Below are 20,596 nucleotides of genomic sequence, written 5' to 3' on the forward strand. Positions count from 1 at the left end.
TGCTGACAACTTACCAAATCTAATTTTATTGGTAGCGTACACGTATTTTATAGAAAGGTTCAGCGAAATGATTGTTTCTAGCTCCAACAGTGCAGTATACCTAACAATGCAAACAATACACATGTTTTCTAAATACCACTCTGGTTTGATGTCGGTGCAGGTGCGGATGTAGTTCTTGGTGGTCAGCACAAACTCATTGTATATCACCCACTCCGGCTTGTGGTCGCACACAGGACTGGTGCAGCTGGACCACCTGGTTGTCCTTCACCGTCAGGTAGTGGCCTGTGTGCTCCAAATGGGCTACCTGGTAGACACACAGACAGACAGGAAAAAGTAGGCTAGATATTAGCCAGACAGGGCACACAAGACTAACTACAGTACATGTCAAGATCACTTCCACAGACCTGTATTATCAAAATCCAACCCATACAGTATATCAAAGTCCATATGCATTTAACACGTTTCCTGCCCGAGCGCTTCTCTTCTGTAGGTTTGTTTTCTAGCCTGAAGTGATGCAACAATCGAACAGTTATTACCATGTAGGATACTTGATGCCAAATGGGACTAGTACGGTTGAACGACACTGACCTCATGGAATGTAGTGCCTACCTTAATGTACAATGAACACAATCAATTCCACAGAAAAGGGGGGGGGGGGAAGCGGCAGCTCTGGGCATAGGCGATTTAAACTTCGCCAAGTTAAGAGGGCGGTGAGTTTTCTTGTTTCCTTTCGTGGTACTTTATTATGCAGACGACGGCTGTTGCGATTAACCAGGGCAATCAGTCTCAATAAAGACCTCTCCGCACAAAGACGTGCGTTCAAACGCCCCTAAACTGCAACATGAGCTACAAATTTGTCTTTGTGATAAAGGTTAATGTTGACAAATATTTAAATATTAATGTCGTAATTCAACTTGTCAGGTCGCATGTTTTCAGGTTCCCTCCGGAAATGGACTTTCAACAAAATGTCATTTATTTTCCCTGAGTGGGCAGCAAATTGACTTGATTTCTTATTATGTGTTTAACTGGTAGCGCCTGTGTGTGTACACCTAGGGGAGGCTATCCATTACAATAAGTATCTTGACTTGTTGTGTTACAATGACTGATATGCATTTTTTTTTGCAGGCCGATACTGATTTTTTTTTTATTTAAGAAATTGGAGAGGGGTCAAGGAGGCCGATGTCTGTCTGTCTGATATTTTATGCCGATATTCAATATCATTACATTACAACATTTTGATGACAACAGGTGGTCCAGAGATTAATCAATTTTTTAATAAACCAAATGTAACTTTGTTTTACCTAATCTAACAACATAATGGTAATATTTAGATTTCAATGGTAAATCTCTATTGATAAACTTGGTCAATCAAGATGTACAGTGTCTAAGGAAACTATTCAGACCCCCTTGACTTTTTCCACATTTTGTTACGTTACAAAATTGCTTTTTCCCCTCAATCTACACACAATACCCCATAATGACAAAGCAAAAAGAGGTTTTTAGAATTTTTTGCTCATTTATTCAAAATAAAACTAATGTCACATTTACATAAGTATTTAGACCCTTTACTCTGTACTTTGTTGAAGCAACTTTGGCAGCGATTACAGCCTCGAGTCTTCTTGGGTATGATGCTACAAGCTTGGTACACCTGTATTTGGGGAGTCTCCAATTCTTCTCTGCAGATCCTCTCAAGCTCTGTCAGGTTGGATGGGGAGCGTTGCGGCACAGCTATTTTCAGGTCTCTCCAGAGATGTTTGATCGTGTTCAAGTCCGGGCTCTGGCTGGGCCACTCATGGACTTTCAGACACTTGTCCCGAAGCCACTCCTGTATAGTCTTGGCTGTGTGCTTAGGGTCATTGTCCTGTTGGAAGGTGAACCTTCGCTCCGGTCTGAGGTCCTGAGCGCTCTGGAGCTCTCTGTACTTTGCTCCATTCATCTTTCCCTCGATCTTGACTAGTCTCCCAGTCCCTACTGCTGAAAAATGGTGCCAGGTTTCCTCCTGACATGATGCTTGGCATTCAGGCCAAAGAGTTCAATCTTGAGTTCATCAGACCAGATAATCGACACTTAGTTTCTCATGGTTTGAAAGTCTTTAGGTGCCTTTTGGCAAACTCCAAGCGGGTTGTCATGTGCCTTTTACTTAGGAGTGGCTTCCGTCTGGCCACTACCATAAAGAAATGATTGGTGGGATGCTGCAGGGATGGTTGTCTTTCTGGAAGGTTCTCCCATCTCCACAGATTAACTCCTATAGCTCTGTCAGAGTGACCATCAGGTACTTGGTCACCTCCCTGACTAAGGCTCTTCTCCCCCGATTGCTCAGTTTTGCCGGGTGGCCAGCTCTAGGAAGAATCTTGGTGGTTCCAAACATCTTCCATTTAAGAATGATGGAGGCCACTGTTTTCTTGGACCCTCAATGCTGCAGAAATGTGTTGGTACCCTTCCCCAGATCTGTGCCTCGACACAATCCTGTCTCGGAGCTCAACGAACAATTCCTTTGACCTCATGGCTTGTTTTTTGCTCTGACATGCACTGTCAACTGTGTGAGTTAACAAATCATGTCCAATCATTTACCATAGGTGGACTCCAATCAAGTTGTAGATACATCAAGGATGATCAATGGAAACAGGATGCACCTGAGCTCAATTTCGAGTCTCATAGCAAAGGTTCTGAATACTTATGTAAATAAGGTGTTTCAGTTTCTAATTTTTAATAGATTTGCAGAAATTTCTAAACCTGTTTTCGATTTGTCATTATGGGATATTGTGTGTATATTGCTTTAAGACTGGTTGCAGACATCACTCTCAAGACACTCCTCTCATATGCAACAGTTTGTCAAGAAAGTGAAATACCAGTCATGTAACCCAGTTAACGTTTTTGCAGCCAATCAGCATACTTTGCGTTATGGTTTGCATTAAACAAATACAGTTTTAGGGTGAAGTGATAAGCTAGCTAGCAAAGTTAGCTTTCTGTGACTGAATGTAACCTATTTAACTACCTTAATACTGGATGCAGATACATAAAAATGGTACCCATGAGTTTATCTGACTCTGGGGAAGTAGATAAAGGGCCTCATTGCCAAAATTCTGAAGTATCCGGTATCTTGTTTTGGAAAGTGCCATAGCCTGTATATGGGCATTTTTGTTTTTCACCAAAAAGTACATTTAATGAACACTTTCTATGTCTACGTGGTGTGTGTCATTATTCATAAGCTTAACTAGACACACCGGCTAGTTCATTAGATTCACTACACCGTTCACCAAAATGGATCACTTCTACAGTCAGTGAGTCATGTAGCCATGGCTTGCTATAGAAAGCTGACAGACAGGCATCGAGGCATTCAGTTACAGTTCGATTGAACATTAAAATGGATAAAAAGAGTGACCTAAGTGACTGGGCGTGGTATGATCGTCGTTGCCAGGCACGCCGGATCCAGAAACGTCCGCCCTCCTGGGACAATTGAGGAGTGGAAAAACATCGCCTGGAACATGACAGTGAGTTCAGTTTACTTGGGTGGCCTGGTCAGTCCCCAGACCTCAACCCAATAGAGCATCTTTGGGATGAGATGGAACAGTCTGTTCACAGCATGAATGTACTGCCGTCCAATCTGCAGCAACTGTGTGATGCCATTACGTCAGCATGGACCAACATCCCTGTGGAACGTTTCCGACACCTTGTTAAATGCCCTGAAGAATTCCGTCTGTGCTGGAGGCAAAGGGGGGTCTGACCCGGTACTAGACAGGTGTACCCAATAAACTGAGTGCGTATCTAACAGGATGCAGTCTCCAGCCTCATCAGCTTGCAACAGTTTGTGACAAGAGCACTCGTACTACAAGTTGTTGAAAGCGTTCCACAGGGATATTGGCCCATGTTGACTCCAATGCTTCCCACCGTTGTGTCAAGTTGGCTGGATGTCCTTTGGGGTGTGGATCATTCTTGATACACAAAGGAAACTGAATGTGAAAAACCCAGCAGCTTTGCAGTTCTCGACACACTCAAACCAGTGCGCCTATCACCTACTACCATAACCATTCAAAGGAACTTCAATCTTTTGTCTTGTCCATTTACCCTCTAAATGGCACACAAACACAATCCATGTCTCAAGGCTTAAAAATCCTTATTTAACCTGTCTCCTCCCCTTCATCTACACTGATTTGAAGTGGATTTAACTAGTGACATCAACAAGGGATCGTAGCTTTCACCTGGATTCACCTAGTCAGTCTAAACGAAATCACATGTTTTGCACACTCATTGACTAGGGCTGTGTTCGAATACCCAGACTAACATACTACATACTTAATGAGTGTATACAGTATTTACTATTAGTTAATTTTTGTATATTGTAAACAAACTGTATCCTTTTCAGTTGAGCATACTAGCGCTATGCTTGTCTACCGGAACTTGATGATGTTGCTATGCAACCTCTTGCTAGCATAAATTACTAGCTAGACATTTGTGTTCGTGAATTCAATCTTAAGTGTCAGAGTGTGCTCTGGGCGTTCTTAAATTCAGAGCGTTTCCCCTCTCAGAGCGCACACTGGCCGAGGAGTAGGGTTGAGCCGAGCGTTCTGACCATCACAACTGCACTGAAGTCAAGCACACAAGCTAACTGGCTAGCTACTTTCAGACACAAATTAGAAAATACCTCACTTTGACCATTTTACTCACCATAGCAGATCTGGTTAGGCTGTTTTCACGTTATCCAGAGCGTTGGTCACTGTAACTGTGCTGCTGGCAACAATTTAATTACAATTTTTTTGCTGACGTTTACTGACACCAGCCATATTAAACGGGTGTTGAGCGTTTGTTCATCAGTTATTCTGCGCTCTAGCACACTCAGACGAGAGTGCTCTGAAATCGGAGTAGATAGCCAGAGCAAATTTATGTCCATTGAACGCACAACGACTATACCACTGAGCTAATGACATGGATAATCAAGTCAATAAACGATGGGTAGTTAGATGGCATATAGTTCATATACTGGCAAGTTCAATGTATTAGTAGCCAACTAACGAGGTAGCTAGATAACATACCAGTACATACTGCTGTAATGATATGCTATGCGGTTCATAAGGATAGCGTAGCCAACACATTGTCAGCCAACATAACGTGTAGCGTAACTTATTTGAAAAGTAATTACTTTATTACATTGCTCAACATTTTCTTAACATTTGTCATAATTAGTTAAAGCAATTAATTTGTATCCGCTCTTGTCGGACTTCGGCTGCATATTTTCTTCAATTCTGGAAATATTGTGAAGCTGTGCCCATTTCCTGAAGAATTGCATTATGGGCCCTAAAAGTACAGAAATAGTGTCCACTGCGTGTATACTTCATATTTTGGTGAATTTAGCACGACATCCGGGAACTTTTGGCATACAAACTCGATCCAGACTATGACCAATAAGCATACTCAATGAATGTCACAAATAGTACTGTTAGTATGAGTATTTGAACACAGCTATGGTGTAGCTGACTAATCTACATACTCCACTCTGGTCTGTGATGTTTTGGGAACAAGGGACTTCTGCCTAAAGGTCAAAACCAAGTGCTGTGTTGTTGGGGAACATAATGGCACCGTCGAGCATGATGACACATACTGAGACAGAACCCTCTGGGCCCTTTCTCTGTTTGGCCGGTGAGCACTGACCTGCATGAAGTATCCGGGGACCAGTGCTCTGTGAATGTGGATATAGTAGTGTCTGCTGGTGAACTCTGTGCTGCAGCGGGGCAGGTTGAAGAGGTCCATAATCCGGTACAGCTGCTGGTGCACGTTGTCAGCGACCGGTAGTTCACAAAGTTGTCGTAGCACCACTACGTCAACTCGTGGTCTGTGAGAGGCGAGAGATTTATGTTAGGTGATATTAAGGTTGGTTTACCGGAGACAGATTTAGTCGAGTCCTGGGTTACAAAGCATGCTTGTTGGACATTTTAGTGAAGGACACATACTCTGTTTGAAGGTGTGATAGACATTGAGGAGGGTCAGGTGATTTCCATCAATGTGGGTGAACCTTATCTTGGACTCCTCGGCCGCCTTCCTAGCCTCCGTGGGTCACACGAAACACTGTGGGACTAAACGAGGTTGGTATGGACTCCAACACAGCCACCCATATGTATGATTTTATCAATTCCCACAGAGAGGAACAAGGTCAGAGAGCACTTCACAGGGCATACAGATGCATATTGGAACAGGAGGTGAAGGGAGGGGGGAGAGTGTGAAGGAGGGATGGCTTTCTCCTGCTTTGCGCAGGACTGAGTTTGGCTATTTGATGAGCTGTGTACTGCATAACCGAAACTCAACCAAGGGATGAGAGGAGGGGCATGGAAAGGGGCTGCAACCCCCCCCCCAAAAGTATATTTACTCAAACTTGTTGGCAAAAGGGCATCAATGAAACTAGCCTGCATCTGACTCAAACTCTTTCAACGGTGGTGCAGAAAGAGACCAAAGGCAAAGTGTAATCCTAACCACTCAATCTGGGCCTGAGCAGTTAAGAGAGGGAAAACCCTGGTCTTGCACCCAAGCGGAAAAGCACTCGTACATCAAGACTGCATCAAACACCTCCCGCCCTCCCACAACTTGCTCGGAGCCGCCTCACGTCAAAGCATGCTCCGTCATGGACTTAACCGGTGAAAGCGGAGTGTTTAACGAACCCCTGCACTTGGTTGCCTGTGCGAGGCTAGGCCTAGGTTCCACTGCTGACGCGGTAGTGAACTCAGCAGAAAACTGGGTTCCCTGACACACCCGTTATAAAATGTGTGGTGTGTCCAAATAGCTAGCTAGTTAAATTCCCTTTCCCCCCATTCAAAAGTATCAGATTAATCTCAATGAGGAGCATTCTGCTTTGGCAAGCCTAAAGTGCAATTACTGCCAGAGCACATTGGTCCTGCTGAGACTAGCCTATAAACTCATTAATTTACTGTAGACAAACATGTTTCCTGCCTGACATATGAACTAACTGACACCTCCAGCTCCTTTTGCTATCCCTCTTCTTTTCAATAGTGCCTTGCAAAAGTATTCACCCCCCTTGGTGTTTTTCCTATTTTGTTGCATTACAACCTGTAATTTAAATCGATTTTTATTTGGATTAAATGTAATGGACATACACAAAATAGTCCAAATTGGTGAAATCAAATGGAATTTTTTTTTAAAGTGGTGCGTGCATATGTATTCACCCCCTTTGTTATGAAGCCCCTAAATAAGATCTGGTGCAACCAATTACCTTCAGAAGTCACATAATTAATTAAAGTCCACCTGTGGGCAATCTAAGTGTCACATGATCTCAGTGTATATATATACTGAAAGGCCCCAGATTCTGCAACACCACTAAGCAAGCGGCACCATGAAGACCAAGGAGCTCTCCAAACAGGTCAGGGACAAAGTTGTGGAGAAGTACAGATCAGGGTTGGGTTATAAAAAATATCCAAAACTTTTAACATCCCACGGAGCGCCATTAAATTCGTTATTAAAAAATGGAAAGAATATGGCACCACAACAAACCTGCCAAGAGAGGGCCGCCCACCAAAACTCACGAACCAGGCAAGGGGGGCATTTAATCAGAGATGCAACAAAGAGACCAAAGATAACCCTGAAGGAGCTGCAAAGCTCCAAAGGACCACTTTAAGCTTGTACACTCCACAGAGCTGGGCTTTACGGAAGAGTGGATAGAAAAAAGCCATTGCTTAAAGAAACAAATAAGCAAACACGTTTGGTGTTCGCCAAAAGTTATGTGGGAGACTCCCCAAACATATGGAAGAAGGCACTCTGGTCAGATGAGACTAAAATGTAGCTTTTTGGCCATCAAGGAAAACGCTATGTCTAGCACAAACCCAACACCTCACCCCGAGCACACCATCCGTACAGCGAACCATGGTGGTGGCAGCATCATGCTGTGGGGATGTTTTTCACTTTTTTCATCACTTTTCTTCATCCAGAAGTGATGGATGGTGCTAAATACAGGGAAATCCTTGAGGGAAACCTGTTTCCGTCTTCCAGAGATTTGAGATTGGGGCAGAGGTTCACCTTCCAGCAGGACAATGACCCTAAGCATGCTGCTAAAGCAACACTTGAGTGGTTTAAGGGAAAACATTTAAATGTCTTGGAATGGCCTAGTCAAAGCCCAGACCTCAATCCAATTGAGAATCTGTGGTATGACTTAAAGATCGCTGTACACCAGCAGGAACACATCCAACTTGAAGGAGCTGGAGCAGTTTTGCATTGAATGGGCAAAAATCCCAGTGGCTTGATGTGCCAAGCTTATAGAGACATAACACAAGAGACTTGCAGCTGTAATTGCTGCAAAAGGTGGCTCTACAAAGTATTTTTTTGTCTTCTTGTTTATTTCACATATATTTTGCATCTTCAAAGTGTTAGGCATGTTATGTAAATCAAATGATACAAACCCCCAAACTATTTTAATTCCAGGTTGTAAGGCAACAAAATAGGAAAAATACCAAGGGGGGTGAATACTTTCGCAAGGCACTGTACATCACTGTGCCCAGTGGGTCGTGGGCGAACCTTCATGCCCTCTCCCATCTACATGCAGGGAGCAAAGACTAGTCTGTCTGTAGTAGGCAGATCTAAAGCACCATGAGATTACATTTGCTATCAGCCGCAGTCAAATCACATTCATCAACATCGTTACTGAGATTACACCTCCTTTACACAGCTCTTGTTGGAGCTCATTGTAGTCTCAGTGCTAGAGAGATGGCATTGCTACACTGACAAAGAGGCATGGTTTTACGATCTTTCCGGAAAAAATATGTTTTTCTAATGAAACAGCTGGTGTGAAATGGACCAGATTTAGTGTCAACAAATGTTGTCTGCAAACCTAAGCACATCAAAATGTTGGGTTTCAGGAGAAGTTCATTACTTGAACATATCTAATTATCTCCAAAAACTGTCTGGTCAAATAGACTAAACAAGAAAGGGGTCAAGGTTGAAAGGGAGCATCATCTAGACAACTAAGGGGACAAGTAGCAACAGGTGCAGTTCACTGAATCTATATTTTGTGGGGGATGGAGGGCAAGGTATCGCCTACAATAGTGACGGAGGCTTGTGATTGGCATAGCGCACTTTTCTCCCTGACTATTACCTGACGGCATGGCTGTGATGGACAGGATCTCGTTGGAGCAGTTGAATACATTTTGAAATTGGAGAGAAAACAAGGAAGAATAAGGGATGGCAGAGGAGGTAAAGAAGAACAGAAGGAAAGCACCTCTGTGTGTGTGTGTATGGTGGCCGTTACCCTGGACGCCAATTTTGTAACCGTGGCGGGGAGGCTCATTTTTTATCCTCCGCTCCCCCGATTCAAAACAACTAATGCAATTACAGGGGAACCCTTAACTTAATGCATCAACACAAGGCTCCCAATGTTTGGTTAAAAGATTTTTCCCCAAGATGCAATTATTGACCTTTGGCTCGGGAGAATTGAAGCCTAATGACCAGTTGCATGTTAACTGAAAATTAGCTTCAGCTGAGGGCCGTGTTGTTCGCTTTCATCTCTCTCAAATAAGGAAGAAAAAAGCCTCTTTCAAAATGCAAGGGGGTATATTCTTATGATGAACAAATATCGATTTGGGGCATCAACCCTACTTTTTATACTAAAGTGAGAGCTAGCCGCATCACTTCCCACTGGGCACAGGCGTCAATTCAACGTCTATTCCATGTTGGTTCAATTTACTTGAATTGCTTTTGTCAGTTAAGAACAAATTCTTATTTACAATAATGGCCTACCGGCCAAACCCGGACGGCGCTGGGCCAATTGTGCGCCACTCTATGGGAATCCCAATCACAGCCGGATGTGAGGCAGCCTGGATTCGAACCAGGTACTGCAGTGACGCCTCTTGCAGTGAGATGCAGTGTCTTAGACCACTGCGCCACTCGGGAGCCAATGTGAGTTTAATGATGTTGATGCCAGTGTGTTACTACACCAATGGCTTGTGGCTCACCCACTCCTTGTGGACGAAAACCGGATTTTACAGATTGTGTGGAAATGCAATCTATGGCTCACCTCATCAGAAAGAAACTATTGACCGCCTCAATACACGAGAATCCGATATATTAACCAAGGGCCAAATCAATGGGACTAAAGGCTAAAAGGTACATTAAACTCACATTGGCTTTGAAATGTACTACTCTGCAAATGTCACAAAGCAAATGAATCCCACCCAGGGCTGGTCCTTCCTGTAAATCGCTACTGATTTCTCTTAGATTTTCCATATGGGTTCATGCCACGGTACTTATTGAGCGTGGAGCGAGGCAGGTCAACAGAGAAATAGACAGGCCGTTCGTGTGCTCCCTGGTTACAACGAAGAAACTCAATTTCCACCCTAAGATTCAGGCCGAACTCCAATCTAGCCTAACACAGACTAAAGGCCAATGGCCTTCATGCCTGTGTTCTTTGATAACCCTTGATAATCCTAGCCCACTCCTAGGTATCAGCCTGCCTGCTTCATGAAATACAGCCACAACGGACAGCAGCTCCATGACAATATTCCCACTTTGTCTTAATAACAGTAGCACAAACCCAAGTCACGATTAAATCCTTTTAATGTGCCCAAATTAATGACAAATGAAAACAAAAGGCTAATGTGAAGCATCCTCCACACCATTATCGAGCAACAGAGGTTTTCAATTGTCTCAAGGAAGCATTTCATCTCTCAAGCCCTTTGTTGAGCAGACGCTTTGTTTTTTGTGTGTGTGTGTGTGTGTTCCCATGTCTCCTAATGAAGCGAACACCCGGACAATCAAACAGGCTAAGGAGAAAAACATGTTCCAATCATGCCCCTCTACCTGGAGATCCAATTCCATGGCTCTCTTTAACCAGGTCCAGAGATTCACTTGGCTGAACCCACAACTCCGGTGTAGCCTTTTAGGGAGTGGTTCTTCTGCACCGCATGTCAAATTGACCTGTGTGCCAGCGAGATACAAAGGCTTTTCTTGGAGGAGAAGCTTTGTAGTGCGTTGGAGCGATGGCACAGCCTCCTCCAGCTCTTTTATCTTTCTATTCCAATCAGCTTGTGTACCCGGGGCACTGAGCAGCTAGTTAGACAGACCCAGCGCCTCCACTGACAGCGTGTACAACTTCCATATATTCCACAATATAAACGCAACGTGTAAAGTGTTGGTTTCATGAGCTGAAATAAAAAAATCCCAGACATTTTCCACACGCACAAAAATATTATTTCTGAGGACTATTTATGTCTGTAAAAAATCACTGATTGGCTGGGCCTGGCTCCCCAGTGGGTGGGCCTAAGCCCTCCAATGGCAAGTCATGTGAAATCAATAGATTAAAGCCTAATGAATTTATTTCAATTGACTGATTTGCTTTTATGAACTGTAACTCGGTGTAAAAAAAAAGTTGCATTTTATATATATTTTTCAGTATAGAGGAATAAGGTCATCATTCCTTCCCCTCATTTCCAATTAGACTTAATGGACAGGGCTTGAGTGGGCCGGCGGGGGGCTGAAGCTTGCGTGCTGGGAGAGGGTGAGGGGGGTGGGTGGCGGAGGTAGGGAGAGTAGGTCAGTCACGTTTCATTGGCGGAATATAAAGAGAAGGCAATAGCCAAGGTGATACCGGGGCTATTGATGTAACCAATTTCATTCTCAAAATGGCGTTTGCCGCAGCGGATGGGGAGAGATGGGTTTAATCTCGGAGGGGAGATGAAAACTGTATTAAGGTGGAGAGAGAGGGGGAGTGTGTGTGGGCTTGAGGCTAGGTAGAGAGAGGCCGAGGGAAGGGGGGTTCTCCTTGGGGAGAGTAAGAACACACACGGCGCATTGGCTCTAGGGCTGCTGGGAAGGGAAGGAAGTTAGTGGCCTGGCTTAGTGTCTTTCGAGTGTGACATTGGGATGAGACTCAGTGCCTCTGTGTGTTCTGTCCAGGCTCCAGCCCAGTACAGATGAACAGGGGGAGCGCTTGGAGAAGCAGTAGCCCAAACACACCGACTGACCAGCCACAAACTACACCATGTACCCACAAAGCCGATAGAAACAGACTGATTTTGACAGTGGAGTTTAACCACCTATTTTAACAAAAGAGCAAATAACCACAAGGTCCAATCTGACCATTCTGCTCAACTTTCAAGACTGCTAAATTATTATTTATTTATTATTAACTACTCTAGAATGTGTTTTTTTTTTTTTTTAGATTTAAGCTCTCAAGTGACTTTTCTGATCCAGATTGGGTGTCATACATCAAACATGTACAGTTAAACAAAAGGTTTTGTGGACATCAGAGCAACAGTTTCTACCGGTCTATGTCTGTTCATTAGACCTTAACAGATGGTTCTGTGATCAGTGAGCCAAATTCACCATGATGTTATTTATCAAAGCCCACAATATACAACTTGGGGCCCTATTCAATCAATCTCCGTAACAGGGTTTCCAGGATGAGTCAAGAACATTCACCTTTTTTTCTGTGAAAGAAATGCATGTTTGGCTTTGTGATTTACACTGTGAAACAAACTGTCAGCAACGTATACAATCACACTGTATACACACGCAATGCACAGCAAGAATGTTCATTTAGCCTCGACTGAGTGACTGGATAGGGCCCCAAGTATCACAAAAACAAAATGGATGCCTTTTGTCTAAATGCAATATAAGACCTCTTACCTGGTGGGTCCATGAAGTCGAAATGTACCAAGTCGTCGGCACCTAGCTTCTTGAGCTGCAGCACGACCGAATCCAGGTTGGACCTCAAAATATCTGGATACGTTTTGTCCTGTCATAGAGTAAGAAGAGAGGAAACCGGAGGGGAGGGGTTCAAATCAAAATGAATTAGTCAGGGTGCCGATTATCTCGTACGTCAAAGTGAACAGAAAATGGAAGTCTGGGGCTGTTTTGAAGGGCTATTTAACTTGTTTTCAAATCCCTCTGCCAGTCGGCATGACGTGAAAGAATTACCCTGTTAAAGTGGAGGACTGGGTCTTTCACGTGTTCATTTGTCACGGGGGGGGGGTCCGTGTCACTGGCGCAGGTTATTAAAAAAGGCTGTGGGTGATTGGTGGGGAAACCAGTTCTCCGAGTGAAAAGGGCTGAAAAAAGAAAAGGCGACTTTTAGTTCTCGGTGGAAATACTGGATAACTGGGAATGGAGATATTTCTATGTGCATAGGCTTTTTCTCCGTATAGCCTCGAGGTACAAGTGAACTACGCTTATATGAATCACGGATGTGAGTAAGCGATAAATGAAAACTCTGGAAATAATGTATGATGTAGGTATGGCTAAACCACCGGATATTAGCATTCCTATCCTCTAAGCTTTGAAGAATCAAATCGGTTGTAGACATCAATTCATCTGGGAACAATGTGATTATTCCAGCTGTGCCACGACGAACCTGCATCTCGGTCTTGTAGGCCTTCTCTGTGTTGGGCCGATGCTTTGCTGATGGCTGTCACCAGGACGGACTCCACTCCGATATGAGAATTATACACCTGGCAGAAACAGCAAGGCAGACCGGTGCGGCACAGACTGGATTCAGATCACTCTCACAGGTAGGGAGGGTAGCAGAAATCTGGGAACTTCAAAATAATTCCCTGGTTTAACAGGGATTTTTCTGCTTATTCACTCCTGATTCCAGGGATCCTCCAACTGGGATTTTGGGGAAAACCAGGGAATTTCTTTGCAACCCAAAACACAGGTACACTAACATTTAGAAAACGGGATGTGGCATAGGGAGCATCAAGGTTACGAGGTGGAGAAATAGACCAGTGTTTGTGTGCAGGTTACAGGGGGAATTGAGTTTCACACACAGAGGACGAGACACTAACACACATTCCCATATCACACACACACAAACGCGCACACACAGACAATCCGCCGGGTGCATATATCATCTCTGATTGAGCCACATGTATGACTTGGCTCCGTGCTGGAGAAATGTCAGCAGAATTAATAACTGGCTTTTCTATCTCTGCCGCTGTCAGGTGCAGCGCTGCTCTGTTTATCTGGGGATTTTCAGGCAACAGAGGCAGACGATCGGAGGAGATTAGGCTGGGGAGAGGAGGGACGGCAAATCCGAGATCAATAACAAACACCATGCCGTCGATGGTCAGGGAAGTCTCTGCGATGTTTGTCGACACCACGTCCTGCGGAAATGAGCACAGCTGGGTGTAGTCAGTCGTTAGGGGAGGGGTTGTGGAAGAGAGAGTGTAACATGGGTTGAGGCCCTGCAATGGAATGGCACTATGCACTCATACAGTATCTTATAATGAGATGGAGAGAGCAAAAACATGTTTTAATAAAAGGAAGAAAGATCATTTGTGGCCCTATACAAATCACCCTTTAGTGGATAGGTGACTTGAAGCACTGCTCAACACTCGTCACTACACTTCCGTAACGAGCAAGCTGCAACATCTGAATGAATTAAGTCCTGCAGATATCGCTGTGGTCTATCGCAGACTCACTCTTTAATAGATCCAACAGGAGAGTACCGTAACAGTTGCTGCAATCAAGTCGAATGAGGCGTCTGCAAACTGCGGCGTGCTGCCTCGCCGCGGAGCGTCCCTTCCGCATGCATTAGCGCTGCCGCTTTTGGAGGGGGTGCCGCTGTCGGTTCGCAGCACGCTACCCGTCTCCACGAGATGTCATCCTCAGCCCTTCCCACAGGTCTTCCAAATTCAAACAAATCATTTATGTAATAGTTCCTTTTCCAGCAGGTTGTCTGCATTTAAAGTACAGTCCTTTCAGAATCACTGTGTGCGTTCGTCCTCCGTGATGATAGTTTGACAAGACTGGAGGAATTTGTTTTAGGTGAAAAAAATGAAAGGAAATTCAATTCTGCTTCGCTTGTGAGTAACCGTGCCTGTCGACTTCGACAAACAAAGCAAAACACGCGGATGATTCATGCGCCCCAAGGTGCAGGCATCGTGTGTCAGTGCGAGAGCGCCCACCAAATTAAAATCCCTGACAGAGGAGTGCTCCAAACCCACCTCGAAATAGGAGTTAAGTTGCATTAAAATTAATAAGCTTGGAGGATTGCTGCAATTATGTTTTGAGTCACAATAAAATGAGTCACGGCAAATGAGGCTCTAAACTAGAGCGGGTGATGCGAGCAGAGGGTTTGTTTTCAACTGCCTCAAAGACAAGGAGGAGACCTGTTTCCTACATCTTTCTCTATGAATCACCATTTCCGAATATCATTTTGGAAACATTACGACTGGGTTAGCCAGTAGTTCTGAAAGTAGCACTCACAAGCCAAAAGTGGTCCCTGTTCCGCGTCACATAATGTACAGATGTGTGCACCACGTTCACTCGGTCTGTCTCTCACGGTCTGTCTCGCTCTCGGTCTGTCTCGCTCTCGGTCTGTCTCGCTCTCGGTCTGTCTCGCTCTCGGTCTCTCTCGCTCTCGGTCTCTCTCGCTCTCGGTCTCTCTCGCTCTCGGTCTCTCGCTCTCGCCCTGCAACCTCATTGGATAACACTGGGCAGGCCTCTTGCTAGCTGTCACTCAAATGTGAGGGGCTGAAGCTCATTGGCTAGAACTCTAATTGCTAAGGGGCTGGCCCACGTCGGGGGAAATGTCGGGAAAATGGCCCGGCACAGCCTCAAGAAAACAGTCGCTTTCAAACTAGGGATTTCGTGGCTAATTTAGGCACTTCTGCTCATAGGTTATACATGTATGAACTACACATTGACAAATTGTGGGAGGTGAGGTTTAAAAAATACTTTCTTAGTTGCCAAAGTACCAGAGCATGTCTTTAAGAGAGATTCACCAGAGGCATCACATAGTAATACAGAGCTGAGAAGAAGCTGAGGGGAGACGAGGAAGAAAAAAAGCCCACTCCTCAGCTGTCAGAAAGGTGCGTCGGTCGATCAAAGCATCATGGCCGGCTGCAACATTCATTCTTTCTCAAATGTAATAGGGCCTAGACAAATACTGCATACGGGATGAGAGAGGGGGAAAAACTGAAATTAAAAGCTGTTTGGGTTGTGGGAGCGACGTGAGCCGGGAAGCTGCTGTGGAGTCCACGTCTCCCAGTCCCATATCTTTTTCTATTACAATTATCCCCTGTAGCAAGGCTGTCTATGAGAAATGACAGCTGAATCAGAGCACCCGAAATAATAAAATGAGTCATATCACCCTATGGGTCTCTGTCAGCGTTTACACAAACGGGGGAGAGGGAGGAAGACAGATCTGCAGCTGCTCTCATGCGATCCTTGACCGCCGCGGGGGGGGGGGTTCTCGTTATGTAACGGCAGAGCCTGATTGGCCCCAGAAACCATCGGAGTATGTTGTGCACCATGACACTGTCGGACAGTCTGAATCCTGCTGTAGTGGGAACTTCCACTCCAATATCTCAGCATAATGTAAAGGGGTGTTAATAAAACTGCCTCATCACTGTCCCTTACATATATAGAAAAGCAAGACCAATACAACTGCAAGCACAGAAAAAAAATGCAAATGAAGGTAGCTATTTGTATTATATCTGCAAAAGCGTTGAACAGACACACTTCCTTGCAGGAAGGATAGGCGTGAAAAACTTTCTCCAAAGGACAAAAAAAAGAGTACCCCTTTTCTCTAACAAAAGTGATCACAAAAGTGATAGTATTTTTCCTTGGGAAAAATATGCAAAATTCACACACACAAAATTCACATCTGTTGATCAAAACACTTCTCTGTGAGTCGTCATCCATCGATACATGTCCAGAACAGATTCTGAGCTCCGGCATAGCTCTGTTTCTATTGGCTGTCTAAAGCTGTGAGCCTCAAAGGCTTTTTAAAATCCTACCTTTTTAAGTGTGGATTTCTTTCCAGCCAAAAAATACCTGACTGTTTTTTAGTTATTAATGCCTTGGGAGTTTTATTTCTGCTCAGCCCTTGGCCTTGTGTAATTCTGCCGTCAGATGTAGAACCATTCTGTTTTGTATTCATGCTGAGGAGCGAGGCAGCAAAGACGGCCCATTTCAAACCTGTCAACAGGCAGCCTGCTCAAGCCAACGGTCGCTTTGATTATAAGGCCGGGACGACACCAGTATCGCAGTTTTTTTTTTTTTTTCATGGCAAAAATGAAAACACGAAGCAGACCAAATGCTTTGTTCCTTTGAAAACCTACTGTATGTCAAATATTGTGTGCTATAGCTAGTATCGCGGTACTGGTAACGTCCCGGACCTAATTGATTTGTTTACACCTCCCCCTCAGGAGGGATGTACATCTTGATCTGAGTGAACACTAGAGGTGTCATCTAATAATATGTTTGAGTGGATCTCTTTGAACTAAGAGAATCAATCACCTATTACAAATGTACAAATGTAAACGCTGAAGACCAAAACAACACTGGAATTAAACCAAAGCCAATTGCTTGGCAAAGTGTTCAAGACATTAAGAATGCTCAGCCACACTCAGTGTCCCGTAGGTGTTTCTGGAACAAAGACGGCTAGCCTAGCAGATACAGGCAGCTTGGGCCATCGCTCAGAAAATGTCTGCCAACATTTTCCCCAAGAGGAACGGTTGGCAAACAGGTCATGTCCTGTTCAAAGGGAGCTGGGAAATGTTCAAGGGGGTGAGTCTTAGTGATTGGGGCAATATTATTTTTGGACCCAATATATCAATACTTTGACTCCAAGTAAAACATATGTTTTTACTAGGTAGCGTTAGCTTGCGCCAGTCGGATATACCCGATGCTAAAATGCAGGTATTTTTCATCCTATAGCTTGTTAAATAGTGAGCCAACATGTTTTCAGCACTTTTTATTTTATTTCCACGACTGATCAAAGCAAATGTTCTCATTCTCTCGTCTCTCTGCAGCAGACATGGTGATCAATATGTTTGGAACATTATCACAATAAAATCACAGTATCGAATCGTAATACATATAGAATCGTGAGAATCACAATACGTATCGTGAGGTCCCTGGCGATTCCCAGCCAATAACCTGTATGTCAGGATTCAGTCAATGTCCTAGCAGCTGCCAGAGTAGCTAGCCTGCCTCCTCACACTTCATAACCATATAGGCCTCTCATTGACTGCATTGATTCAGAATGTGTCTGGAGGCTGGGACCCGTTACACAGATGAGCGCAGGCCCGGCTCCTTCCTGTCTGTCTGCCGGCTGTATACAGCTTTCCAGACTTTTCATCAGTAATATCATTAGAGCACCATCTCTGCACATTATTTCTGGGTTATTAACCGGCAGGGGGGAGAGCACTGTGGCTAACAGGGGCCATATTTCACTCCAACCCTCTGGGAGGAGCTGCCTGTTGACAAATAAAGCATTCCTCTGATTGGTAGAAATGGAGGGCACCTCGAACAATTTGGGCCCGGCCACATCAGCGGCTCACTGCTATGTTCAAGACCCTTGGCCAATCGAGCTTAGTGAGGCACCAGAATTGATGTTATTCATGAACCTGGCCATTGAGTGAAGGCAAGTCATATGGGGTTCAAGGATGGTTGTGACCAACAAGGTCATTCTAGCCTCAACTCCCTGTTTGTAATGTGGGGTTGAGACACAGACACCTCAAGCTCACCTCTGAGACAATTGGGTTAAATGCGAAAGACACATTTCAGTTGAATGCATTCAGTTGTACAACTGACTAGGTATCCCCCTTTCCCTTCTCTCTTTTCAGGCCAGGCAGACGGACAAGATAAAACGGCTACGTGAGAGGTAGCATGCCATTCAGACACAGTCTGTAATCACCAGATAGGAGAGAGCTAGCATGTTGGGGAGAGGTCCAGTGTTAGGACTTCAGAGAATTGTTGGATGCAGATTTATAGCCGCTTACCGGTCCTCTCAACCACGCAAAACACCCTGTCCCAATCTATCAAGATGTGGAGGTGGCGTCTGCTGGAACCAGGCGGTGTCCAAACAGCTCCCTGTGATACCCGTGCCCCTCTTTCATGTCAACATCCCTTTGAACAGCGAGAGCAAACATGGGGATCATGTTTGAACTTTGGAAAAGATCCCCGGCCCGGCTTAGGCTAATCAAACTGTTGAGAATGTTGAGCCTCCTTTAAACACTCACTCACACACCACACACAGCGTTGGAGGAGAGAGATGAAATGCTGCCAGACTGGGAGAGAAAGAGAGGGAGGGAGGCCGGAGTGAGCAGTTCACCCGCCTCGTCACGTACCACAGGAAAAGAGGGGCCTGTCAAAACGCTGTGGATCAAACCACAGTGGTAAAAATAAGGGTGAGGCAGCAGCCTGGCTAGACTAGGCATTAAACATTGTGAAAAAAAAATATTTCTAAAAAACTCTCGGGCTGTGACTTCATTATTCCAAATAAGTCATCAATAATCTTTCTGGGCTCCATAGAGGCAGCACACGATGAGTCATTCATCAAATCCCTGTCAGATGTTGAGGCAAATATTTGCAAATTTACTGGCGGTGTGACGGGGTTTTGATATTCCGTCAGATTCCTTGCCAACGCCGTGGCCATCCAGGTGGTTCCACTGCTGTGATTATAGTGCGCCTGTTTGAACGCCGAGCTATAAACAAAACGCTGGACACGTTTGCGGTCCGTATTAATAACAGAAACACGAAGACGAAGGGGCGTACATTGCTGTGTGGGACCAGTTCAGGACAAGGGAACAAGAGGAGAGGAATGTTCACACATTCTATAGACGGGTTGGTTGTTTAGCAATAAAACCGACGTTTGCGCAACTATGGAGCAGAACCGACCAGGTTAGCTTAAATCAGTGTTTCCCAACTCTGGTCCTCAAGTACCCCCAACAGTAAATATTTTTCTTGTGGCACCAGACAAACACACCTGATTCTACTTGTCAACTAATCATCAGGCCCTTGACAAGTTGAATCATGTTTTTGTCCTCCGTGGCTACAACAAAAATGTGTTCTGTTGGGGATACTAGCTGACCAGAGTTGGGAAACGCTGGCTTACATTGTTGACATGTCAACTGTATTTAGTCTCTAAATGTTTATTGAAAACAAATACAGTTGAAGTCAGAAGTTTACATACACTTAGGTTGCAGTCATTAAAACTCGTTTTTCAACCACTCCACAAATTTCTTGTTAACAAACTATAGTTTTGGCAAGTCGGTTAGGACAAACCTGACTCCGTTACACCAGCTCTGTCAGGAGGAATGGGCTAAAATTCACCCAACTTATTGTGGGAATCTTGTGGAAGGCTACCCGAAACGTTTGACCCAAGTTAAACAATTTAAAGGCAATGCTACCAAATACTAATTGAGTGTATGTAAACTTCTGACCCACTGGGAATGTATTGAAAGAAATAAAAGCTGAAATAAATGACTCTACTATTATTCTGATATTTCACATTCCTAAATAAAGTGGTGATCCTAACTGACCTAAGACAGGGAATTTTTTACTAGGATTAAATGTCAGGATTTGTGAAAAACTGCGTTTAAATGTATTTGGCTAAGGTGTATGTAAACTTCCGACTTAACTGTAAATGTGCACAATGAACACTTGTCTCTCAAATTCATTGTTACAGTTGTTGCTTTGGTAGATATTTTTGTCATATTAGCATAGACGTGACGGTCAAAACATCTCAAAACAGACGTGGTATGAAGAAGATCAAAAAAACTAGCTAAAACGAGCCACCTATGATTCCCCACATGACAGCTTCTTGTCATTATTGCTAGCTAGCTATCTGGCCATCCAGAATCACAACAACAATTAA

At 44.3% G+C, this 20,596-nt stretch overlaps 1 long non-coding RNA gene and 1 pseudogene across 1 annotated transcript; both read right to left on the minus strand.

Moving 5' to 3' along the window:
* Nucleotides 1–20,596, minus strand: part of LOC129864730 (ATP-dependent RNA helicase DHX15-like) — a 39,948-nt pseudogene that overhangs the window by 4,678 nt on the left and 14,674 nt on the right.
* LOC129865756 (uncharacterized) lies at nt 12,639–14,383 on the minus strand. Its single transcript, XR_008761407.1, has 3 exons — nt 13,340–14,383; nt 12,907–13,037; nt 12,639–12,724 (listed from the first exon to the last, which is right to left on the minus strand). It is a non-coding gene; the product is annotated as an uncharacterized LOC129865756 (long non-coding RNA).

This window comes from Salvelinus fontinalis, chromosome 11, assembly GCF_029448725.1.
Source record: "Salvelinus fontinalis isolate EN_2023a chromosome 11, ASM2944872v1, whole genome shotgun sequence".
Taxonomy (NCBI): domain Eukaryota; kingdom Metazoa; phylum Chordata; class Actinopteri; order Salmoniformes; family Salmonidae; genus Salvelinus; species Salvelinus fontinalis.